The sequence below is a fragment of the Bos taurus genome, chromosome 11, assembly GCF_002263795.3.
Source record: "Bos taurus isolate L1 Dominette 01449 registration number 42190680 breed Hereford chromosome 11, ARS-UCD2.0, whole genome shotgun sequence".
Lineage (NCBI taxonomy): Eukaryota > Metazoa > Chordata > Mammalia > Artiodactyla > Bovidae > Bos > Bos taurus.
The window spans coordinates 85,307,418-85,329,285 of NC_037338.1; the positions used below are offsets into that span (position 1 = coordinate 85,307,418).

The 21,868-nt window shown below is 44.0% G+C and overlaps 2 long non-coding RNA genes across 4 annotated transcripts; one reads left to right on the forward strand and one right to left on the reverse strand.

Annotated features, from left to right (window-relative positions):
• Window positions 1-1,338: 1,338 nt before the first annotated feature.
• Window positions 1,339-13,161, forward strand: LOC101904537 (uncharacterized). Of its 2 annotated transcripts, XR_009496526.1 has the most exons (4): window positions 1,339-3,521; window positions 4,532-6,611; window positions 9,412-9,562; window positions 12,755-13,161. It is a non-coding gene; the product is annotated as an uncharacterized lncRNA (long non-coding RNA). The 2 variants fall into 2 exon arrangements; XR_001501388.3 differs by lacking the exon at window positions 12,755-13,161 and having other exon boundaries at window positions 9,412-10,514.
• On the reverse strand, window positions 10,522-17,536 carry LOC132346620 (uncharacterized). Of its 2 annotated transcripts, XR_009496525.1 has the most exons (3): window positions 17,279-17,536; window positions 15,037-15,175; window positions 10,522-11,987 (listed from the first exon to the last, which is right to left on the reverse strand). It is a non-coding gene; the product is annotated as an uncharacterized lncRNA (long non-coding RNA). The 2 variants fall into 2 exon arrangements; XR_009496524.1 differs by lacking the exon at window positions 17,279-17,536 and having other exon boundaries at window positions 15,037-16,082.
• Window positions 17,537-21,868: the final 4,332 nt, after the last annotated feature.

The window sequence follows — 21,868 nt, forward strand, 5'->3', positions numbered from 1 at the left end:
CCCCCCATCAACATTACAATTTTGTTTTGGCACAACAGGCTTAGAGTTGCCAAATATATACTCAGCCGAATCTGAAAAATCAAAGCACTTTAAGGAAAGGATTAATTATTAAGAGCAGATCTATTCAAGCTTAGCACTTAGGAACCTGACACAGATTTGTTCTGAAGAGAGCAGTGAAGAGATTCTGGAGGCAATGATTAGATTCTTGTGCCATGACATCTTGCAAAGTGTTAGCTGAGCCAGGTAATAAAAAGAGAGGTTCACATACCCCCTGCTAACTCTTAACATTCTTCCACTAGCTCCTCTTGAGATCACCCAAAGATTAGCCAAATATTAGGGAACATATCCTGCTGCTGTAAAGTTTTGTGTACCGTGTCTTCCCGCTGGTTAAATGATGTTTAGTTTGTAAAAGTAGCCAAGGGCAGAAATTCAGAAACAGAATCTGTTGTGAGTACAAACACAAATATACTCCCTTCCACTGTATTATGCTAACAGAGGTGTCAGATAAAACCACTGCATAGCCCTGATACATTTTTCCTTAGAACAAAAGCCTGTTTGCTTTGTAATGTTAATCCTAATGTGATTTGGAGAAGCAAATTAAATATTGATGAATCTTTTAGAAAATTTGTGGATGATAATGTGTCTTAATTCATCGTGAAAACTTTTAAAGGCACTGATGATCATTCTTTCAAAATTGCTTTTCTCACTACAAACAGTTTGACTTCTATTCAAAGGGAATTTTTTCGGGTAGCATTATCAATCTGCAGTGGAACTCATCCTTAAGGCAGGTACTTCAAAACTGGAGTCCTGTCTCCTATGGTTTTGAAATGGCACACTTGAGATTGCATGGTTGTCTGTTGGTGGAAAGGATGTCTGTCTGTCATTCAAGAGAAACAGAAGTCACTTTCGGTGTTTAAAATGGGAGGAATTTAATCTAGGGTGTTAGCTACATTGGAGAAGCCAAATAAGTAATAAATAGAACAAAGCAACCCAGAGATTCACACAAGAGGGAAAGTCAGTGTCATCTGATACTGGATGGCAGTGGGGTGAGGTGAGTTTGCCCAAGGCCAGGGGCGAGGTCACCAGCTGGGCTGGAAAGGCTGCAGCGAAGACAGAGAGGGAAAACACCCCAGCATTCCCGTCCCCTAGCATTCCTGTCCCTCCTCCAGGATATGCGTCGGCGGACTAGAGCCCAAAGCCAGCTGAGAAAGGAGCCTGGAACTGCAGCATCGACCCCAGCGCAATGCAGGCTCTAGCAGACGGAAGGCCAGGGGTCTGCAGAGCTTATCAGCTTTTCACCAACTTTACTAATCTGCAAGAGGGACGGGGTGAGGACCCTCTCTGATGAAGACAGGTGCAAGGAAAAAGGGGAGGAGAGAGTTTCAGATGGAGAAACAGAGAAACGAGCCTGAATCAGGGTCCTGCTCTTCCTCCCCATCTGTTCTTCTACTCTCTGGTCTGATGAATTTTCCTAGTTTTATTATTTTCTTCTGACTCTTCATATCTTACTCCATGCTTTAAAAAATTACCCCCGGGAGAAGAATGGATGCATGTATGTGTATGGTTGAGTCCCTTTGCTGTCCACCTGAAAATATCACAACATCGTTAATCGACTATTAACAATGATTAGTGTTAATTAATGATAAGTTAGAATCTGAAGCGTGTCTCTGCCATTAACTACACCTAGGTATGTCATTTGTGACATTGGGGAAGGTCTTGCCTTGTCTGAATTCTGGTTTTTCTTTGTATCATCTGAAAAATAGAATTAGAAGTTTTTAATATTTACTCTGCTTAGTTTATAAGTGATTAACGTATGCAATCTATCAAGCCTTTGCCTGGAGCATTATAGTTTTGATTATGAATTTAGTGCATCATTCTTGCCTAGGTCACTCCCATAACCTTCAAATGGTCTCCCCACATCTTACCTCTCAAGGTCTATTCTCAACCGAGCAGCCAAGGTGATCTTTTTGAAATGTATTCTCCACGTCACACCTTGTCTTCGAGCCTCTCATTGACCCCGATAGTGTCTTCCCTTGATGTTTACATGGTTCACCTCTCATCTCCTTCAAGACTTGGCTCAGCGTCACCCAGCTCTTGCACCTTGCCTTCCATGCCTTGCCAGCATCCCAGCATTTCTGGTCCCCCTTCACCTGTTTAGCCTTCCCTTTTCCCCATAGCACTCAGCACCTGCTCACACACTCGCTCACTCTCTCATTTTAGGCCTGATTCCCTGGCACACACTTCAGCTGGGAGAGACCAGGGTCCTTGTTCTGCTCTTATCACATGGGTGGCGGACCCCATCCCCACCCCAGGGTTTCGGAGTCCTCATCATTTCCATGAACAGGGGTCCAGATAAGCTCTACCTTGCTTTCAGAATTTAACTTCTATCCTGTTAGCCTGTGCACATGCTTTTAGAAGCCATTGTCTGCGAGTAGAGTACACCTGTTATTTCCCTTCACTTCTCTGTCCTGTGGTCAGGCTGGAGGCAGCAGATAAAGACATGAGAGACTAACTCACAAATGAATGAAAGCAAAGTCAAAAGGCTTCCTAAGAGCATCTCTGGAGGGCCAGACTCTCAAAGGCATCCAGCCTCTCATCCCTTCATTCGGGGTTCCTGCCTTTCTGTAGTTCCTCATGTGTCCACTTCAAGATGGGTGGGGAGAGATGTATAGGATGCTGGGAGGACCGGCATCCCAGTTCACCTTGCACCTCTCTACAGAAGAATGTCGCAGGTCCTAACCACAGGTGCAAATCCATCTGTCCATTTATCTGCCCACTCAACGACCTATCCATAACTTTCTTCAGCCTATTATCCTTGAGGGACTAGATACCTCTATAAGATATCTCTTCATTTATTATAGTTCCTCCCAAATCATTGTGTGTGCATGTTTCAGTCACTCAGTCATGTCCAACTCTTTGTGACTCTATGGACTGTAGCCCACCAGGCTCCTCTGTCCATGGGGTTTCCCAGGCAAGAATACTGATGTGGGTTGCCATTTCCTTCTCCAGGGGATCTTCCTGACCCAGGGATCAAACCCGTGTCTCATGTGTCTCCCGCATTGACAGGCGGATTCTTTACTACTGAGCCACCAGGGAAGCCCCCAAATCATTAGTGTTTTGTTATTATTATTTCTTGTTTCCCTCCCCCAGCCCTTGCTCATGCTATCTGCTTGCCTTCCCCACCCATGTCTTTGCCCATCAGCATCCTCATCGTCCTTTTAGGTGCCTGTGGCCGATCCTAGCTGCATCCACTTATAACAGAGGATCACCCCTCTATTCTCCAGCTGCCCTTCCCCTTGATGAGTCATGTGACTAATTCTGGCCAAAGGATGGTGGATGAGCAAGACGTGCGTCCCTTCCAGACCGAGGTGTCCACTAGACACGTTCTGCTCTGCATCTGCCAGCTGACTCAGTCCAAAAGATGGCAGAGTCTCAAGTTGGACGCAGCCCAGGCCCCCTGAGAGGGCCCTGGAGGACAGCCACTCTGAGAAGGGCTGCAGAGAGGAGTACATGACTACGTGGTGAGTAAGAAACTTCGACTGCAGAAGCTACTCTCGATTTTGTGACTGTTTGCAAACAGGTTGGTAGCTCAACAAATACATATCGATCATGATCGATCTGATGATGAAAAGTGAAAAACTAAAAGTGTTAGTTGCTCAGTTGTGTCTGACTCTTTGTGACTCCATAGACTATAGCCCATCAAGCTCCTCTGTCCATGGGATTCTCTAGGCAAGAATACTGGAGTGGGTTGTCATTTCCTTCTCCAGGGGATCTTCCCAATCCAGGGATCAAACCCAGGCCTTCTGCATTGCAGGCAGATTCTTTACTGTCTGAGCCACCAGGGAAGCCCCTAATGTGATGCTGAAATGCATCCGCATATGTAACTCCATGTAGGGAACATGTCACCAGATATATTCAAAATGTAGGAAGTTCTGGGAGAGGTTGGACAGAGGAAAATGAGAGCATGGAGTGTGTACATTGGGTGTGGGGACACCAAAGAGGTGGAATCCAGCTTGATGATCAAAAAGAGTCCCCAGGTTGGTAAAATCTGAGCTAAGATCTGAAGGATAAGAGCACTGGAGGAAGAGAAGGCTTTCAGGAGAAGGGGCTCAAGGTGCCCAGGCTGAGCTGGAGGAAGGCCAGTGGCGTTATCTACACAGATAGTGAGTTCAACCCATGATAGGCATTAATACATGTTTGCTAAATGAATAACCAAATGAATGATCATTATTAACTGATTATAGGAAAAGATTGGAGGAGATAGAAACAAAAAGAGGAATAAAAATTTGGGCCTGAAAAATGCCTTTCTAGAAAGGAAAATACCTTCATTTATTAAAAAAAAAAAGAGAGAGAAAGAGGTATATGAGTTGTTTCCCTATTGAGAAATCTCCCTCAACCTCAAACCTATTGCAATTAAAGGGAGGAATGTGAAGGGCTTTCTCAATCTATCTGTTGTAATGTGAAGCTTTGTAAGGAATTTATTCTGTATTGTGTTGGGAAGATTCCTCTAAGCCTGACTGTCTCTCCACAGGCCCTGGGAAGCCACGCAGGACCCATCAGGTAAAGGAGAGGAAATTCTGCTTTTCATTCTACAGGATGGAAAACAAACATTGATTAGTGGATCTTTATGGCAAATGTGGACAGAGTGTTTGGGAGAAGCTGCAGATATCTATTTCTAGTCTCCTGCACTAACACAATAGTCACACTGTGTGCTCTTCACCAGCTGATGAACAGATAATTTATGGTTTATAATCTAAACTGTCAGAGTTTCCTTTATGTAATGACTACAGACTATACACAGCTACTTTTGTGGAACCTAAAAACATCATTGCTTCAGGCAAGATGGAATGTGCAATAAATAATTTAGCAACAGACCTCTCTTCATTCTATTTATAGTAAGTTAAGATTCATCTCCATGGCCAACGTGAAGCACCCCTGAGTGGATGGTAAAACCCAAATATATCTCCCGTGTAACCCGATTCATGCTGAAAGGGCTCCAGGAATTCCAAAGATACTGCAGAGCTTGGAATTCCTTCTGCCCTCCAAGTCAACATATGTCCTTTTCTCCCTCCTGGTTGCTTTTGCTCCAAATAACAATGTCTGGTGTGTAACTCTGTCTTGGAGGCCATTTTTCACCTCCTAAAATGCTTTGGATAGAAACTGTGGCACCTCAGTCCCTGCTTGCTTGTTCACTTTTTGTGCCATGAGAGCTCTCACTGCAGTATCCACTGCAATCACGCCATGGCCAAGCAGATTCTTTGACAGACGTGGAAACCAAGGCTCAGAGAGCTTGGGGCTTCCCCGAAGTGGCCAATGGGTGCTTTCTTTCACTCAGAATATTTTAGTGAGCACCTTCTGCAGGCAAGCTGTTGTAGTTAAAAAGGGCCCTGGGTTCCAATGCTGAAAAAGATAGAGATGGTCTCTGGCTTCATCCAACTTATATTTTAGTGGAGACAGATACTTACCATTTATGCAACTGAGTCTGCATCAGGGCTGTGGCAGTGCCAGTGGAGATGTGTGGGCATGGACTGAGCAGGGAGTAGGGCATCCGTTCTGCCTGGAGGCCTGAGGGTGCTTCTCTGAAGAGGCAGCGTGAGCAGTGAGAACTAACTGGTTCCTAGACAGAAGGGGAAAACATTGTCCAAAGAGGGCAGATGGGGAGAAAGGCCTCGAGGCAGAACTTGGTTTTTAAATTTTCTTTCTTTCTTTCTTTTAGCCTGTGCTGGCTTTTTGTTTCTGCTTTCTCTAGTTACAGCGAACGGGGGCTACTCTCCAGATGCGGTGCTCGGGCTGCTCATGGCGCTGGCCCCTTTCGTTGCAGAGCACAGGTTCTAGGGTGCTCGGTCTTCAGTAGTTGTGGCTCGTGGGCTCTAGAGCTCAGGCTCAGTAGTTGTGGTGCGTGGGCTTAGTTGTTCCACAGCATGTGGGATCTTCCCGGATCAGGGATTGAACTCACTTCTCTGGCATTGGCAGGAAGATCCTTTACCACTGAGCCACCAGGGAAACCCCAGAACTTGTTTTAACACTAAAGAATCTTCATCAGGTGGCAGAGGTCTTTAAATTCACACCTTTGATGTCAACTAACCAGACTCTCTTGCTTTTAAAATGAAGAGATCCTGTAACGTTTGGTGTGGGCTGAGACCATCTCTACCTCCCAGAAGATCTGAACCTCAACTCAGCTTGTAGGCTGCTTGGGGACACGAGAGACAAGTGAAAACAATTTATGCCCAGGATGTATGAATGAATTGCCAACAAGAGCAAAGTTTATTTCCTGGAATGAGATGGAGGCAATCATGTAGTAATTATAATAGTGTCATAACATTGAATGGGATAAAAATATTAACATCATAATGTTACCCAATGAGTAAGAGTAGCTCATGTCTTGTTTGTTTGTTTGTTTTTGGCCAAGGCCTTCAGCATGTGAAATCTTAGTTCCCTGACCAAGGACTGAACCTGTGCCACCTGCATTGGGGGCACAGAGTCTTAACCACTGGACCACCAGGGAAGTCCCCCTAGAAGCTCTTGTTTTGACTGCACTTTCACGTATTCATATAATGACTGTCAGCCTCTCAACAACCACGTGAACATGTACCATCCTCCTCATTTTCCAGGTGAGGTTATCGAAGTTTAGAAAACGAGGTTACTTGAACATGTGACTCGGTTAAGAGCTTGAATGCAAGCTCTTTGCTGTGTTGCATTTCTTCTGTTCTACCGTGACCTCTGGATTCCCCACACTGCAGCTCTGTAACCTCAAGTGAATTGCTTAACCTCTCTGCAACTCAGCGCTCTGATTTGTTAAATGGGGAATTAATAATACTAATTGATAGCTCAGTTGGTAAAGAATCAATGCAGGAGACCTGGGTGTGATCCTTGGGTTGGGAAGATCCCCTGGAGAAGGGAAAGGCTATGCACTTCAGTATTCTGGCCTGGAGAATTCCATGGACTGTATAGTCCATGGGGTCACAAAGAGTTGGTCACAACTGAATGACTTTCACTTTTCACCATGACCTCTGGATTTCCCCACACTGCAGCTCTGTGACCTCAAGAGAATTGCTTAAGCTCTCCACACCTCAGTGCTCTGATTTGTAAAATGGGAAAATAATAATACTAACTAATAGGGTTAAAGTGATGATTAAATGAGTTAATGCATGTCATATGGGGACTTCCCTGGTAATCCAGTGGCTAAGACTCTATGCTCCCAATGAAGTGGGTCTGGGTTTGATCCCTGATTGCAGAACTAGACCCCACAGGCCACAACTAAAAGATCCCTCATGCCTCAATGAAGATGGAAGATCTCAAGTGCTGCAACTAAGACCCGGCACAGCCAAATAGATAAAAATAAGTATTAAAAAAATAGCAAAGCAAAATAAAACATGTCATATGCTTGAGACAGAGCCTAGCCCATAGTAAAAGCGGTGAAGTGTTAGCCTTATTATTGATTCTTTTTGATATTATTACTAGTTTAATATTTGAATTTTATATCAGTGACATTTGATCCTTCCATTGGTTTAGTCTGAGATAGTAGTAGATAAGATGAGTATCTAATGAGTAAATAAGATCATCAAAAGAATATTCTTTGTTTTTTTGATAAATGGAATCTATTAAAATTGGTTTTATGGACCTTGAACTTCAAAGGAGTCGTTAGCCTTAGGCTAAAATGATCACTCCCTTTTCTAACAAACCTGTCAGCTACGACAAGAGTCATGAATGCTTGACATTCATTCATTCATTTTCAGTATAATGTGCCCTGAGTACCTGAAGTACATCAGACATTGTTCTTGGTATAGCAATAGGCAAAGCAAACAAAATCCCTGCCTGCTCAGAAAGTAAAGAGTCTACCTGCAATGCAGGAGACCTGGGCTCAATGCCTGGGTTGGTAAGATCACCTGGAGAAGGGAATGGCTACCCACTCCAGTATTCTTGCCTGGAGAATTCCATGGACAGAGAAGCCTGGTGAGCTAGGAGTCCCAAGGAGTCGAACATGACTGAGCAACTAACACTTTCATTCTCACTTTTCCATGATGACAAGGGCTTTAGAGAAAAGCAGGAGGAAAGGGGGTGGGGAGTGCAGAGTGAGAGGGTTTAAATTCAGTGATCAGTGACCACCTTGCTAAGAAGGTGACATTTGTGCCAGGACTTTGAGGGAGTAGGGGAGCCACCCCCACAGTCCTCTGGGTTAACAGCATCCCAAGCAGACTGTTTCCTGTGTGCCCTCTAATTCCTTACCTTCACACTTGATTAATTCAGTAATCATTCTCATTCATTTATTAAGTATTTTTTGATCATTTGCTTTGTTCTAAACCCTATTCTGGGTGGTATGACTTCGGTGAATGGTGCTCCCATCCTGGCAATTACTGTGTGTTTCACAGTGTAACCAGGGAGACAGGAAGACCATTCACAATAACCATACTGGATGATAAGGGCTGCAGCTTGGGGAATTATGGTAGCAAAAGGAGATATGCCTAAATACCAGAGGCAAGAGAGATAGGATCAGTCTCAGGCCTAGGGAAGAGTCACAGAGCAGGTGAGAGTCGAAAGAGCCTTCAGACAAAAAAGCAGGACTCTGTTAGGAAGACCAAAGAGGAAGGGCATTCAGGCAGAGGACTGTGCAGTCAGTTATAAGCACAGTGGTGTCCTCTCAGGGCTGGAGCAAAGGTTGGGAAGAGGCAGGCTGGTGAGGCCAGGAGGTTCCCACACTGGGATGGATTGTGACGTTTTTCCTGGAGCTGGCAGGGGTCAAAGAAGGGTTTGCAAAGTGGGGCGTTATCCTATTTGTTTGTGAGAATGACTCTTTCCACAGCTATGTGTGGGAAGGATCAGCTTTCTGATGGTACCCAATCAGAGGTCTGGAGATGGACCAGCCACAACGTGAAGGATTAGGAAGCCTGTCAGGCAGAGGGATTTAAAAGCTGGTGCTGAGTCCTAGATGTCATAAAAAGGGCAGTTTGACAGCCCTTGATAATGATGTGGCTTAGAGCATGAGGAAGGAGGCGAGGAAGCTTCACAGGCTCCTGACATGGGTGACCTACATGACGATGATGATCAAGAGAGGGCCTCTAAGAGTTATGGGTTCAAATTTAGACATGCTGACTTTGAAGGTCTCCAGGAACATCGTTTCAGCAAGCAGCGTCTACTGGGCACAGCCTGTGCCCATCAAAATCAGATGACCTGACAGGTCTGGATCCAGGGTTCTAAGACTTTCAGAGACTGAGGTGGCTTGTGTTGTCTCCTGTGATTGGGAGATGCTGTCACTGTAACAGTTCGGAAAGCACTAGCCACAGGCCAGATGCTGCTGGGTGAGCTGGATAGTGACTTTCACACTGTCATCCTTAACTGCCCTCCAAAGGGTAGGTACCATTTTAATTATTTATATTATTTCCTTTTTTGTGTGTTGCTATTTCTATTTTACAGAGAAGGAGGAAACCAAGACTCAGAGAGGTGAATCAACCTGCCCAGTCACCCAACTACAGAGTGAGGACTTGAATCCAGATAAAGTAACAGGACCTGCATTCCTAGTTACCACTCTGCCCACTTAGGGTCACGTCACTGCTTTGCATTGTTGGTATGTGGTTATGGATGCACATAACCATCTGTTTTTTTGATAACTTCGCTTAAAAGAAGGGGATAGGAAAGAAACTTCAATTAAGTAAAAAAAGACTCTTGTGGAGAAAATATTGACTGTACAAAGAGAGCCTTATGTGTATAACTGAACCAACTGACCTGAAACTAACACAGCTTTGTAAATTAATTACACGTGCTAAGTCGCTTCAGTTGTGTCTGACCCTTTGGGACCCTATGGACTGTACACTGCTAAGCTCCTCTGTCCATGGGATTCTCCAAGCAAGAATAGTCATTTCAATTGAAAAAAAAAATTAGAATAAAAAAAAAGAAATAAGTTGAAGAAACATGAGTCTTACATAAAGTGGATTCTATAATAAGCTTTTTGGTACAAAAAAGTCATGCTGTCTTTGAGCTTCCCCCAAATATATAGTTATTAATCAGCAATCATTTACTGAGTATCAGTTGGCACTAGAAATGTTCTGAGAATGGAAAGTAAACAAGATAAAGGCTAGTCATGCCCTCAAAGAGCTCACCAAAGAGAAAACCAAAAATGAGGCTACTGTATTGCCCCAAGGTGAGGCTCTTTCTACCAAATTTTAGAAACCGAAGCCTCAAAGGCAGCTTGTCTCAACTGTGCTTAGTAATCTAAGACCCCAGTGCCCTGTATAGAAAAGGTGATATTCAGACTGGTGGCTAGCACTTCCGGATTTTTGGCTGTGCTGGGTCTTTGTTGCTGGGAGTGGGTTTAGGAGAGCAGGGGCTACTTTTCATCGGGGTTTGAGGTCTTCTCATTGTCGTGACTTCTCTTGTTGTGGAGCACAGATTCTAGGCACATGGGTTTCAGGAATTGCAGCTGCAGGCTCAGCAGTTATGGCGCACAGGCCTAGTTGCTCCACCGCATGTGGAATCTTCCCAGACCAGGGATTGATCGAACCCATGTCCTCTGCACCGGCAGGAGGATTCTTTTTTTTTTTTTTTTTTTAACTTTACAGTATTGCTTGGTTTTGCCATATATCAAAATGAATCCACCACAGGTATACATGTGTTCCCCATCCTGAACCCACCTCCCTCCTCCTTCCCCATACCATCCCTCTGGGTCGTCCCAGTGCACCAGCCCCAAGCATCCAGTATCGTGCATCAAACCTGGACTGGCAACTCGTTTCATATATGATATTATACATGTTTCAATGCCGTTCTCCCAAATCATCCCACCCTCTCCCTCTTCCACAGAGTCCAAAAGACTGTTCCATACATCAGTGTCTCTTTTGCTGTCTCGTATACAGGGTTATTGTTACCATCTTTCTAAATTCTATATATATGCATTGCTGCTGCTAAGTCGCTTCAGTCATGTCCAACTCTGCAACCCATCGACGGCAGCCCACCAGGCTTCCCCATCCCTGGGATTCTCCAGGCAAGAACACTGGAGTGGGTTGCCATTTCCTTCTCCAATGCGTGAAAGTGAAGTCACTCAGTCGTGTCCAACTCTAGCGACCCCATGGACTGCAGCCTACCAGGCTCCTCCATCCATGGGATTTTCTAGGCAAAAGTACTGGAATGGGGTGCCATTGCCTTCTCCAATATATATGCATTAGTATACTGTATTGGTGTTTTTCTTTCTGGCTTACTTCACTCTGTATAATAGGTTCCAGTTTCATCCACCTCATTAGAACTGATTCAAATGTATTCTTTTTAATGGCTGAGTAATACTCCATTGTGTATATGTACCACAGCTTTCTTATCCATTCATCTGCTGATGGACATCTAGGTTGCTTCCACGTCCTGGCTATTTTAAACAGTGCTGCGATGAACACTGGGGTACATGTGTCTCTTTCAATTCTGGTTTCCTCAGTGTGTATGCTCAGCAGTGGGATTGCTGGATCATAAGGCAGTTCTGTTTCCAGTTTTTTAAGTGGCAGGAGGATTCTTGACCACTGAAACACCAGGGAAGTCCAAGATTGGTGGCTGGCCCTTTAATTAACTTTTTAATGGTCCCAAGCAAGGGCATTGCTGCAGGATTATGATCACTTCCATTCCATAGATGAAGATGGTGAGTGAGGTTCACAGAGATAAAGCAACTTGTTTCTTGGTAGCAAAACTGGGATTCAGATGCAGATATCCACCTGCAAGGTCCACAGTAAACTGTCCTCTTCTATCACATAAGCCAGGAAGGGAAGCAGCGAGAGAGTGGTAAGGGGTGATGCATCGTTCAGGGAGAGCCTGGTTATAGCAGATGAAATTCATCATCTTATGTTTTTGTTTACACTTTCCTACCCAAATGCATACCAAGAAAAGTCCCATCAGTGGTTATGTTCCAGACAACAGGGTGATTCCCTTGACCTTCTTCATTCTCATGTGTCCACTGAATTAATCCAGCAATGGAGTATTATTCCCAGTTGGTGAGAACTCTCTGCATACCGTCCACATGCCTGGAAAAGTGAGAATTCCATGAGCTAGTTAAGAAATGCAGCCCAGAGCCCCCTGAAACAGGATTTGTTGTTGTTGTTTAGATGTTAAGTTCTATCCAACTCTTTGTGACCCCATGGACTGTAGCTCTCCAGGCTCCTCTGTCCATGAAATTCTCCAGGCAAGAGTACTGGAATGGGTTGCCATTCCTCCTTGGGGGGATCTTCCCAATCCAGGGATTGAACCACACATGTCCTTCATTGGCAGGTGGATTCTTTATCCCCAAGTCACCAGGGAAGCCCCAATAAAGGATTATAGATGGTTAGAATTATACAATGTGCTCTTACAAAGTCATTAAACCAATTCTAAGACCCTGGAGGTCAAGATTCACATCATATTTGCATTTATATTCTTGACACCTAGGGAGGAAGCTAGAATTTAGTACACATTCAAGGATTACTCCTAGAATAAATATATAGTGAATGAAAACATAGCCTGTTAATGTTACATCTAATACTATTTTCTACTAGTACATTAAATTGCTAAAATATGTGGTCTGATTAGAGTATAGAGCACTTTAGCATAAGACACATAATAGTTCTTTGATTAGAATCTGTGGAGTGGCTCTCAGGAAATGGGATATTTGAGTTGAATTTTGACAGGTTATGTGGTCTATTCTCCTGGTACCCTACTCCAGTTGGGGTGGATTTCTGTGTGCTTGCCTGCCTCACTGGACTATCATTTCCTGGGGGGGCAGGAATCAATTATGACTTAACATTTTTGTTTCCAGTAGCACTTTCCAGCACCTTCCAGAACAGCTCTAGGAGTCAGCACATTATATTAGAAAGCTGCCATTGGAATCCCACTCTCATCGATTCTTTGAGCAATTTCTGAAAAACACTTGAAGCCTCAGTTTCTCATCTAAAATAAGAGATCGCCCTGCCGAGAGATGGGCCGGCCCGGCGGCGCGCGGGCAGCAAGCGGCGGCGGCGGCGGCGGCGGCGGCCCAAGATGGTGGAGCTGCAGCTCGACCCGGCCATGGCGGGGCTATGAGAAAAAAATAAAATAAAATAAAATAAAATAAGAGATCATTGCCATCACCTTCTAGACATTATTTGTTATAAGAATTAAATATTGGTAGTGATGTAAAGTGTCTAGTATAGAGGTTACAACTACCAGCATATGGTGAATGACAATATCTCCTCTCCTTCATCTTCCTTGGTAAAGAGGAGATGCTGGAAGAGGTAAAACCAAAGTTACAGGGCACCACTGCTGGTGACAGTGCTGAGTATTTATGGTGGAAGGGCCTTGTTCTCTAAGAAAACCCACAGAAGAGAAGACAAAAGGGTCTTAGACTCATAGACAGGACAGGTGTGGGCTGAGGACCAGGACTCTATCTGGGTCCTGCAGGAGGAGAGAGGGTGAGACCAAGGTAGGATACGGAATCCTTTGCCTGAGAAATCCTGATTCCCAAAGCAGGTGGTGCTTTCATTCTGCTCCCCATGTGGAACACCAGCCCTTACTTACAGCTCTATCAAACCTCACCTCTCCTGGCCTTGAGCAAGCTTACAAACATCCCCCAGGTTCAACTCTTCCCAGGGGGGATCTAGTATTCCTTTGGCCTCACTGATGTCTTTGCCAGCTTTACCCATTTAGTACCAAATGCCAGGACCAGTCCAGGTCCCACCCTATATACAGGGGATCAAGAGCATTGAGGATGGGCTAGAGCAAGGGGAAGGGGAGACTTTTAGAGGCCTTACGCATGGCAAAAGCTATCATGACCTCATCTGAAATTAAAACAAAAACCAAAAATGAAGTTGTAAAATATTAACGAATTCAAGTGGGTTGATGGGATAAATATTTTATAAAAACCACCAAATATCAGATTGTTTTTAGAAAAATTTCTTTGTGTGGAATTCTCCTGGTTAGTGCTTAGCCTGCCTGTTGGGACATTTAATCCCAAATGCACAGCTAGGATGGAGGTCCACTGAGTAAGCTCTGGCTGTCAAAGGAGTCTTTTCCAGGACAAATGGGTCTAAAGCCCAAGGAAGAAAGCTGGTCAGACGTTAAACCTGAAGGAGAGAAGGCAGCAGGGAGGCATCAAGACAAACAAGTCTAACCTGAAAGCAGGTGAGGAATGGGACTATTTCCTGCCACTTCAGTAAACAGACAATAGCTACTGCAGCCCTCCACGAGGGAGTGGTGAGTCCTGAGGAGCTCAGGATGTGAAAACCGGACACTGGCCTCGGATAGCTGAGATGCGCATCAAAGGAACGATTTCAGTGAGCTCAGACTCTTGCATCTTTCCATACACAGGCTTCCCTTTTGGCTCAGATGGTAAAGAATCTGCCTGCAATGCAGGTGACCTAGGCTTGATCCCTGGGCCAGGAAGATTCCCTGGGGTGGCTATCCACTCAAGTATTCTTGCCTGGAGAATTGCATGGACAGAGGAGCCTGGCAGGCTACACAGTCCATGGGGTTGCAAACAGTTGGGCATGACTGGGCGACTAACACTTTCACTTTTTCACACACACAAAAAAAGTGCAAAATTCCTTAACTTGGGATATCTGGTTTTCTTTAATTTACAAAAAATCTACCTGCCCTTTGTTGCAAAACTTTTATATAACCTGGTTCCTCCTCTCACCTCCTCAGAGCAGTTCTCTTGGGATCACTTGAAATGCTTTCTCCAGGGCTTAAAGTCCTAAAAATTCCCACTGCATAAAACAACTCTCAGCTTTTAGGTTGTGAATACTTTTTAAGTCGACACAAGCAAAGTGAAAACAGCAGAGAGAGCTGCAAATTTCCACCTGCCAAAGACTTAATGAATTACATTTCCATTACATTTCCAGATGGGACTAAGTGCAAATTGTAGCAGGTAAGTAGGATGTCCAAGTAATTTATCATTCAACCCATTTTTGAGAGAGAAAGGAGTCACTATTAGCAATTATATTGAGAAAAAGTATAGGAAGAGGTTAGAAAGTATGTCTACCTATTTAAACAGACAGCAATAGATCTGAAGATCTTACTATGGGTTCCTTGGATAAGGAAAATAAAAAGAAAATAAAAACATACCTTTGTATTTGGATGTACTGACTTAAGGACACGCTGGATGCAGCATTGTAAAAATTCAGCAAGTAAAATACAAATTCCTTGGCTTAGTATTCAAGGTCTTCTGCCCTCAGGCTTAGCTTATCTCTTCCCACACTCGGGCCTAAGCAAAAGCAAACTTTTTTATCATTGCCCTCCAAACACTACTTTTTCTCACTTTAAAATTCTATCCAACCCTCAAGGTCCCAGTCAAGGTTAATATCCCGCACCCCTGCTCCCACTTCAGGCAGATGGCTGTAGAAGTTTCTTTCTTTACTATCATTTAGGTTTATATTTTATTTTCCCTCTAACTTTTTTTTTTTTGCTCATAGCTATCCTTTCTAACATAGTTTGTACACTAAAATTGTATCCTGGGACAGGATTTGAATTTAGCTTTGGAGTAACATAACTTTATAGTTCTTCTCTCATGCTGCATGGTAGGTACCCTTTCTGCAGGGTCCTCAGGACTCAACCTTGAAACCGAGATGAATCCAGTGGGGCTCCTGGGTATGCAAGCCCTTTCAACAATTGTTAATTAGGGAAGGGAGGGGATGCAGAGACTACAGGGGAGCAGCCAAGAAACAAAAGTGCAGCCTTGGGGGAGAGTCCTAGTTCTACCTCAAGGGATACACGATACAATACCTTTGCGCTCTTTACAGAACTAATATCCTCTTCAAATGGAAGATGTTAGTGTTAGGTAGGTAGAATAGGGAAAAGGAGTCCAAAATGGCAGTGGCTAAAAGACAAGGAAGGTCAAAGGAAGGTCCAAGGACCAGAGTGAAGACTTCAGGTAGAACAAATAGCACTTCTGGCTAAGCCCAATTTGCATTGGGCAGGCCCAGGTGGAGGAAAAAGCATGTAAAAGGAAGAGCCAAAGCGCTTTCTCTCTTTCTCTCTCTCCCGCCTGCATGCGCTCTCTCCCCCCGCCCCCACACACCGCGTGCGTGTGCCCTATCTCTCTCTCTCTCTCTCACTCTCTCTCCTTTCCCGCGCACTCCTCCACTCTCTTCTCTTCGAGTCTTTGGGTTGGCATGCCCTCACACTTCAAGGATGGATTCTCCTGCTATCTTCTAAATAAAATAGAGCTGTAACACTGATTTGCCTAAGAGCTATAACACGGTTTGTTCAAGACCCTACAGCTGTGACCCGCCGAGGGCTTTAATGTCCATCGCTCCAATTCTTTGTTGTGACGAGACAAAGAACCGAGGAACATACACTCGCGTGACATTAGCATTCATCATTTCAGAGCAGACTATCTAGGGCCAGATTAAAAGAACCAGAGAAACTCATCAAAAGACTGAGACCTAGATTTCCCTGGTGGTCCAGAGGTTGAGAGTCTGCCTGCCAGTGCAGGGGACATGAGTTCAATCCCTGGTCAGGGAAGATTCCATATGCAACTAAGCCTCAGAGCACCATGACTATTGAGCCTGAGCTCTAGGGCCCATGAGGCACAACTACTGAGCCTGTGTGCTGCAACTACTGAAGCTTTGAGCCCTACAGCCCATGTTCTGCAGCAAGAGAAGTCACCATAATGAAAACCCTGCCCACAACAACTAGGGGGGAACCCCTGCTCCCCACAATCAGAGAAAGTCTGTGCACAGCACTGAAGACTCAGTCTCTGGTTTCAGAGAGACTATCTGAAACCAGATTAAAGGACTGCAGCAGTTTTGAGGGTCACTGTGCCCCTCTGTGATCTGCTTTGCCTGGCAAAGCAATAAAGTTACTCTTTTGTACTTCACCCCAAACTCTGTGTACAAGATTCAATTCAGCACTGGTGCCCAGAAGCTGAGCTTTTAGCACCAACCCCAGTATCTCTTCCTTGCCTTTCTCTCCAACTACTCTGTCCCAAACTTGGGAAAATTTTCTGTCCTCCTTTGCAGATCTTTTACTTTCTTCATCACCAGGGACATTTATTTATTGATCTATCTTAAACATAGCTCAGAACTCCTCAAAGGTGGGAAGACTAAATCTTCTTAAACTTTGCCAACTCCACCCCCTACTCTGTCCAGGAAAGGGCCCCCATCCAGTAAACCTGCTCAAGAATTTAGTTCTTCGTATCATTACATCCCAATTTACGCATAGAAAGGTTTCTCTGGTGACTCAGATGGTAAAGAATCTGTCTGCAGGGCAGGAGACCTGGATTGATCTCTGGGTGGAGAAGATCTCCTGGAGAAGGGATGGCAACCCATCCCTTACCTGAAGAATCCCATGGACAGAGGAGCCTTACCTGGAGAATCCCATGGACAGAGGAGCCTTGCAAGTTACGGTCCATGAGGTCGCAGAGAGTCAGACAGGACTGATGGACTAAGTCTTCCACTTTACCTACAGAAAATGATGAAAGGAGGAGCCAAGTCCTCAATTTCCACTCAGAGAACTAATTGTAAGGGAGTTTGTGTTGGGAGGAGGAGAGAGGGAAGGGAGTTGGAAGGACAGTAGCTCCTTTGCTAAGTTTGGAAATAAATCCCCCAACACTCTGTAGATGAATGATTTTTGGTAATAATGAAAGTTCTCCACTTTTAGATTGGATAATATATAGTTACCAACAAAGAGAGGTTAAAAGTGTTAATTAAAACCACATCTAGATAGTCAATCAGATAGCTATTATGTAAGCTTAATTATTTAACTTTTTTTAGTTATCTCCTGCTGACTCATGTTCTCCAGCTGCTTTGCAAATCACAAACTCTTCTCGCCTGTCAAACTTTTCAATGCCTAGAGACATTCCTATTTTGTCTGCCCTTTCTTGTCAGACTCTTTGTGGTTTCCTCTGTCTTCCAATTAAACGCTAACACTGATTCTTAGATAATTCATTCAAATCCACAGAAACTCAGTCGACAAGGAAGAAATTTTAATGACAAAGGAATTCAGGGCTCATTTTCTTCTTTCATCTCTGAACATTAGGATTTACCAGGTTTTCTTGGGGACTATAGGTGACTTCACTCAGTGCTGCAAAGTTGGTCCCTGAACACATGGGCTTGAAGGGAAGACAAAGATGAAGATTTTAAAATAGTTAAAAATTCAGAGAATACAGTTCAGTTCAGTTCAGTCGCTCAGTCGTGTCCAACTCTTTGCAACCCCATGGACTGGAGCTCGCCAGGCTTCCCTGTCCATCACCAACTCCCGGAGTTTACTCAAACACATGTCCATCGAGTCGGTGATGCCATCCAACCATTTCATCCTCTGTCATCCCCTTCTCCTCCTGCTTCAATCTTTCCCAGCATCAGGGTCTTTTCAAATGAGTCAGTTTTTCGAATCAGGTGGCCAAAGTATTGGAGCTTCAGTTTCAGCATCAGTCCTTGCAATGAATAGTCAGGGTTGATTGCCTTTAGAATTGATGGGTTGGATCTCCTTGCAGTCCAAGGGACTTTCAAGAGTCTTCTCCAACACCACAGTTTAAAAGCATCAATTCTTTGGCATTCAGCTTTCTTTATAGTCCAAATCTCACATCCATACATGACTGCTGTATACAACTGTTGGAAAAACCATAACTTTGACTGAATGGACCTTTGTTAGCAAAATAATGTCTCTGCTTTTTAATATGCTGTCTAGGTTGGTCACTGCTTTTCTTTCAAGGAGTAAGCGGCTTTTAATTTCACGGCTTCAGTCACCATCTGTAGTGATTTTGGAGCCCAAGAAAATAGTCTTTCACTGTTTCCATTATTTCCCCATCTATTTGCCATGAAGTGATGGGACCAGATGCCATAATCTTACTTTTCTGAATGTTGAGTTTTAAGCCAGCTTTTTCACTCTTCTCTTTCACTTTCGTCAAGAGGTTCTTTAGTTCTTCACTTTCTGCCATAAGGGTAGTGTCTTCTGCATATCTGAGGTTATTGATATTTCTCCCAGCAATCTTGATTCCAGCTTGTGTTTCATCCAGCCCAGTATTTCACATGATGTACTGTACATAGACGTTAAATAAGCAGGATGACTGTATAAAGCCTTGATGTGCTCCCTTCCCTATTTGGAACCAGTCTGTTGTTCCATGTCCAGTTCTAACTGTTGCTTCTTGACCTGTGTACAGATTCCTCAGGAGGCAGGTCAGGTGGTCTGGTATTCCCATCTCTTTCAGAATTTTCCACAGTTTCTTGTGATCCACACAGTCAAAGGCTTTGGCGTAGTCAATAAAGCAGAAGTAAATGTTTTTCTGGAACTCTCTTGCTTTTCCAATGATCCAAGGGATGTTGGCAATTTGATGATCCATTGGATGTTGGCAATTCTTTAGCAGCACAATTCAAAGTGTCTCTGTGGCAAAATTGGTTAACATATTTGGCTGTTAACCCAGGGATGTTCCTTAACCATTACCCCATCATGGATCACAGCCTTGTCTTGTCATAGTGAAGAGGCTTGCATAACTCAATGAAGCTATGAGCCATGCCCTACAGGGCCACCCAAGACGGATGGGTCATAGTGGAGAATTCTGACAAAACATGGTCCCCGGAGGAGAAAATGGCAAACCACTCCAGTAGTCTTGCTGCAAGAACCCCATGAACAGAAGGAATCTATTTTCGTTTAAACAGTTCCAAACAGAGTTGGCTTGGGATAAATGAAAAGTGTCATTCATCCATGTGTTACTGGCTATTGGCTGTGATTGCTTGAGTAGGAAATATTTAGAGAAATCCAAGTGATAATAGCTATGACTTTGGTTATGAACTGAGAATTCTGACTGGGGGCATTTCTGAGTAAGACCAGAAAAAGCTGTTTAGCTAAAACCAAAAGTAAGACTACTTCAACTTACTACTATTTAATTTTTCTCAACAATTTACATCCTTTTATAAAGACAGATTCTGATTTAACACTTTTTAAGATCATTGAATGGATAGAGATAATTTTTTTAGTCTTTTCTATCTGGGCACTGTTTGTGCCTAATATGAACATGAATCCTTATATAACCTTTGAGGTAAATATTTTCTTTCACACTTTATAGATGAAGAATTTGAGGTCCAGAGATAGTTGATAACTGTTCCAGAGTGAAAAGCATTGGTGAGTACCTTACTAAGCTGGTGCTCAAACTCAGATCTGAGCTTTCTCCAAAATTATCTGATGTCAGCGTTCTTTCCACGGAACAGACTGCCTGTCTTAGAGTTTATCTCAAGACAAATCCTGTACAGCTCTGAAATTCAGTGCAGATGGTTCTTCCCCAGGAGAAGCATCTCAAATGCGTACTTGGGCCACTTCTGTACTACTTAACACAAGCATTGACAAATCATCCATTCATTCACTATCCATAGAGTGTCTGCATGTTCCAGATGCTGTGCTAGGTCCCAGAGATTAATCAGAAATGATTTCTATTTTTCAAGGAGCTCAATCCCTTAAGCTAGATTATATCAAGTTTTATTCATTTATTCACTCATTCGTCTGCTTCCTGCCTATGGATGTCCAATTGCTTCAGCACCATTTATTTACGGAAAAGTCTACCCCTTTCATTGACTTGCTTTTATACCTGTGTCAAAAATCAGTCAATTCTCTTGGTGTGAGTCTATTTCTGGGTTCTCTGTTCTGTTTTATTGATCTGTATCATGAATTCTGTACTGATTTGCTATATGTATACAATATAACTATATTGTAAACCTGCCAATTGGGAAAAGTGATCCCTCCACTTTACTGGTCTTGTTCAAGATTGCTTTAACTATCTTGGGGCTTATTCTTTTACATGTAAACTTCAGAGTAAGTTTGTCTATATCTACAAAAACTTTGCTGGAATTTTGATAGGAATTATATTAAACTTCTAGATCAGTTTTGGAAAGTTGATGCTTATACTAAGTTGACTCTTCCAAACATTTATTCAGCTTTTCTTTGATATGCGGTTGGAGGTAGAGGGAGAGGTTAGAGAGGTCTGCTGGAGTCAGCTATGCTTTCCCGAGGACACTCTGGACACCCCCAGTCCACGAGGAAAGATGTTGGTGGAAGGTGAGCTCAAGCTGCCCATCAGGAATTAAACCACATGAGGGCCACTAACAAGGCTTCCCAGACATGTCCTCCCTGAAGTAGGAAAGGTAGGTGCCAATTCACAGAGGTGCACATGCGTTCAGAGGAAGAATCTGCTAGGTAGTGTCCAGTCGGATGATGGAGGCCAAGAAGTGTGGGCTTTGGGAGACAATGAGGAGACACTAGGGCTGTTATGCAGGGAGGGACCCAAGGCAGCTACATTTCACACTGTGCTGTGGAGAAGGGAGAAGAGGTGGTCGGCAACAGGTCTGGAGGCTGGATCATGAGCCAGGGGTTGTGCTGAGTCCAGGGAAGAGATGAAAGGAGCCAGATACAAGGCAGGGGGAGGAGGTCCCTGCTGCAAAAGAATGAGGCCCCCTTTTTTATATAGGTGTTTGTAAATGAATAAAGGAGAGAGTTGGTCTATTGCAGGTTGAAGAGATTGTCTGGGGTTTCTTACAAAGTGGGAGGGAGGATTCAAGAGGAATCCATTAAAACACAGGTATTAAAGAAGTTTGGGGCTTCCCAGGTGGCAGTGGTAAAGAATCTGCCTGCCAATACAGGAACCATAGGAGATGCAGGTTTGATCCCTGGGTAGTGAAAATCCCCTGGAGAAGGGAATGGCAACCTACTCCAGTATTCTTGCCTAAGAAATCCCATAGATGGAAGAGCCTGGCAGGCTAGTCTATGAGGTCGCAAAGAATCTGAGTGTTAAGTCTGTGGCCCACCAGGCTTCTCTGTCCATGGGATTCTCCAGGCAAGAATACTGGAGTGGGTAGCCATTCCCTTCACCAAAGGATCTTCCTGACCCAGGGGTCAAACCACCATCTCCTGCATTTCAGGCAGATTCTTTACCATCTGAGCCACCAAGAGAGCCCATTTAGTAAGAGAGGTA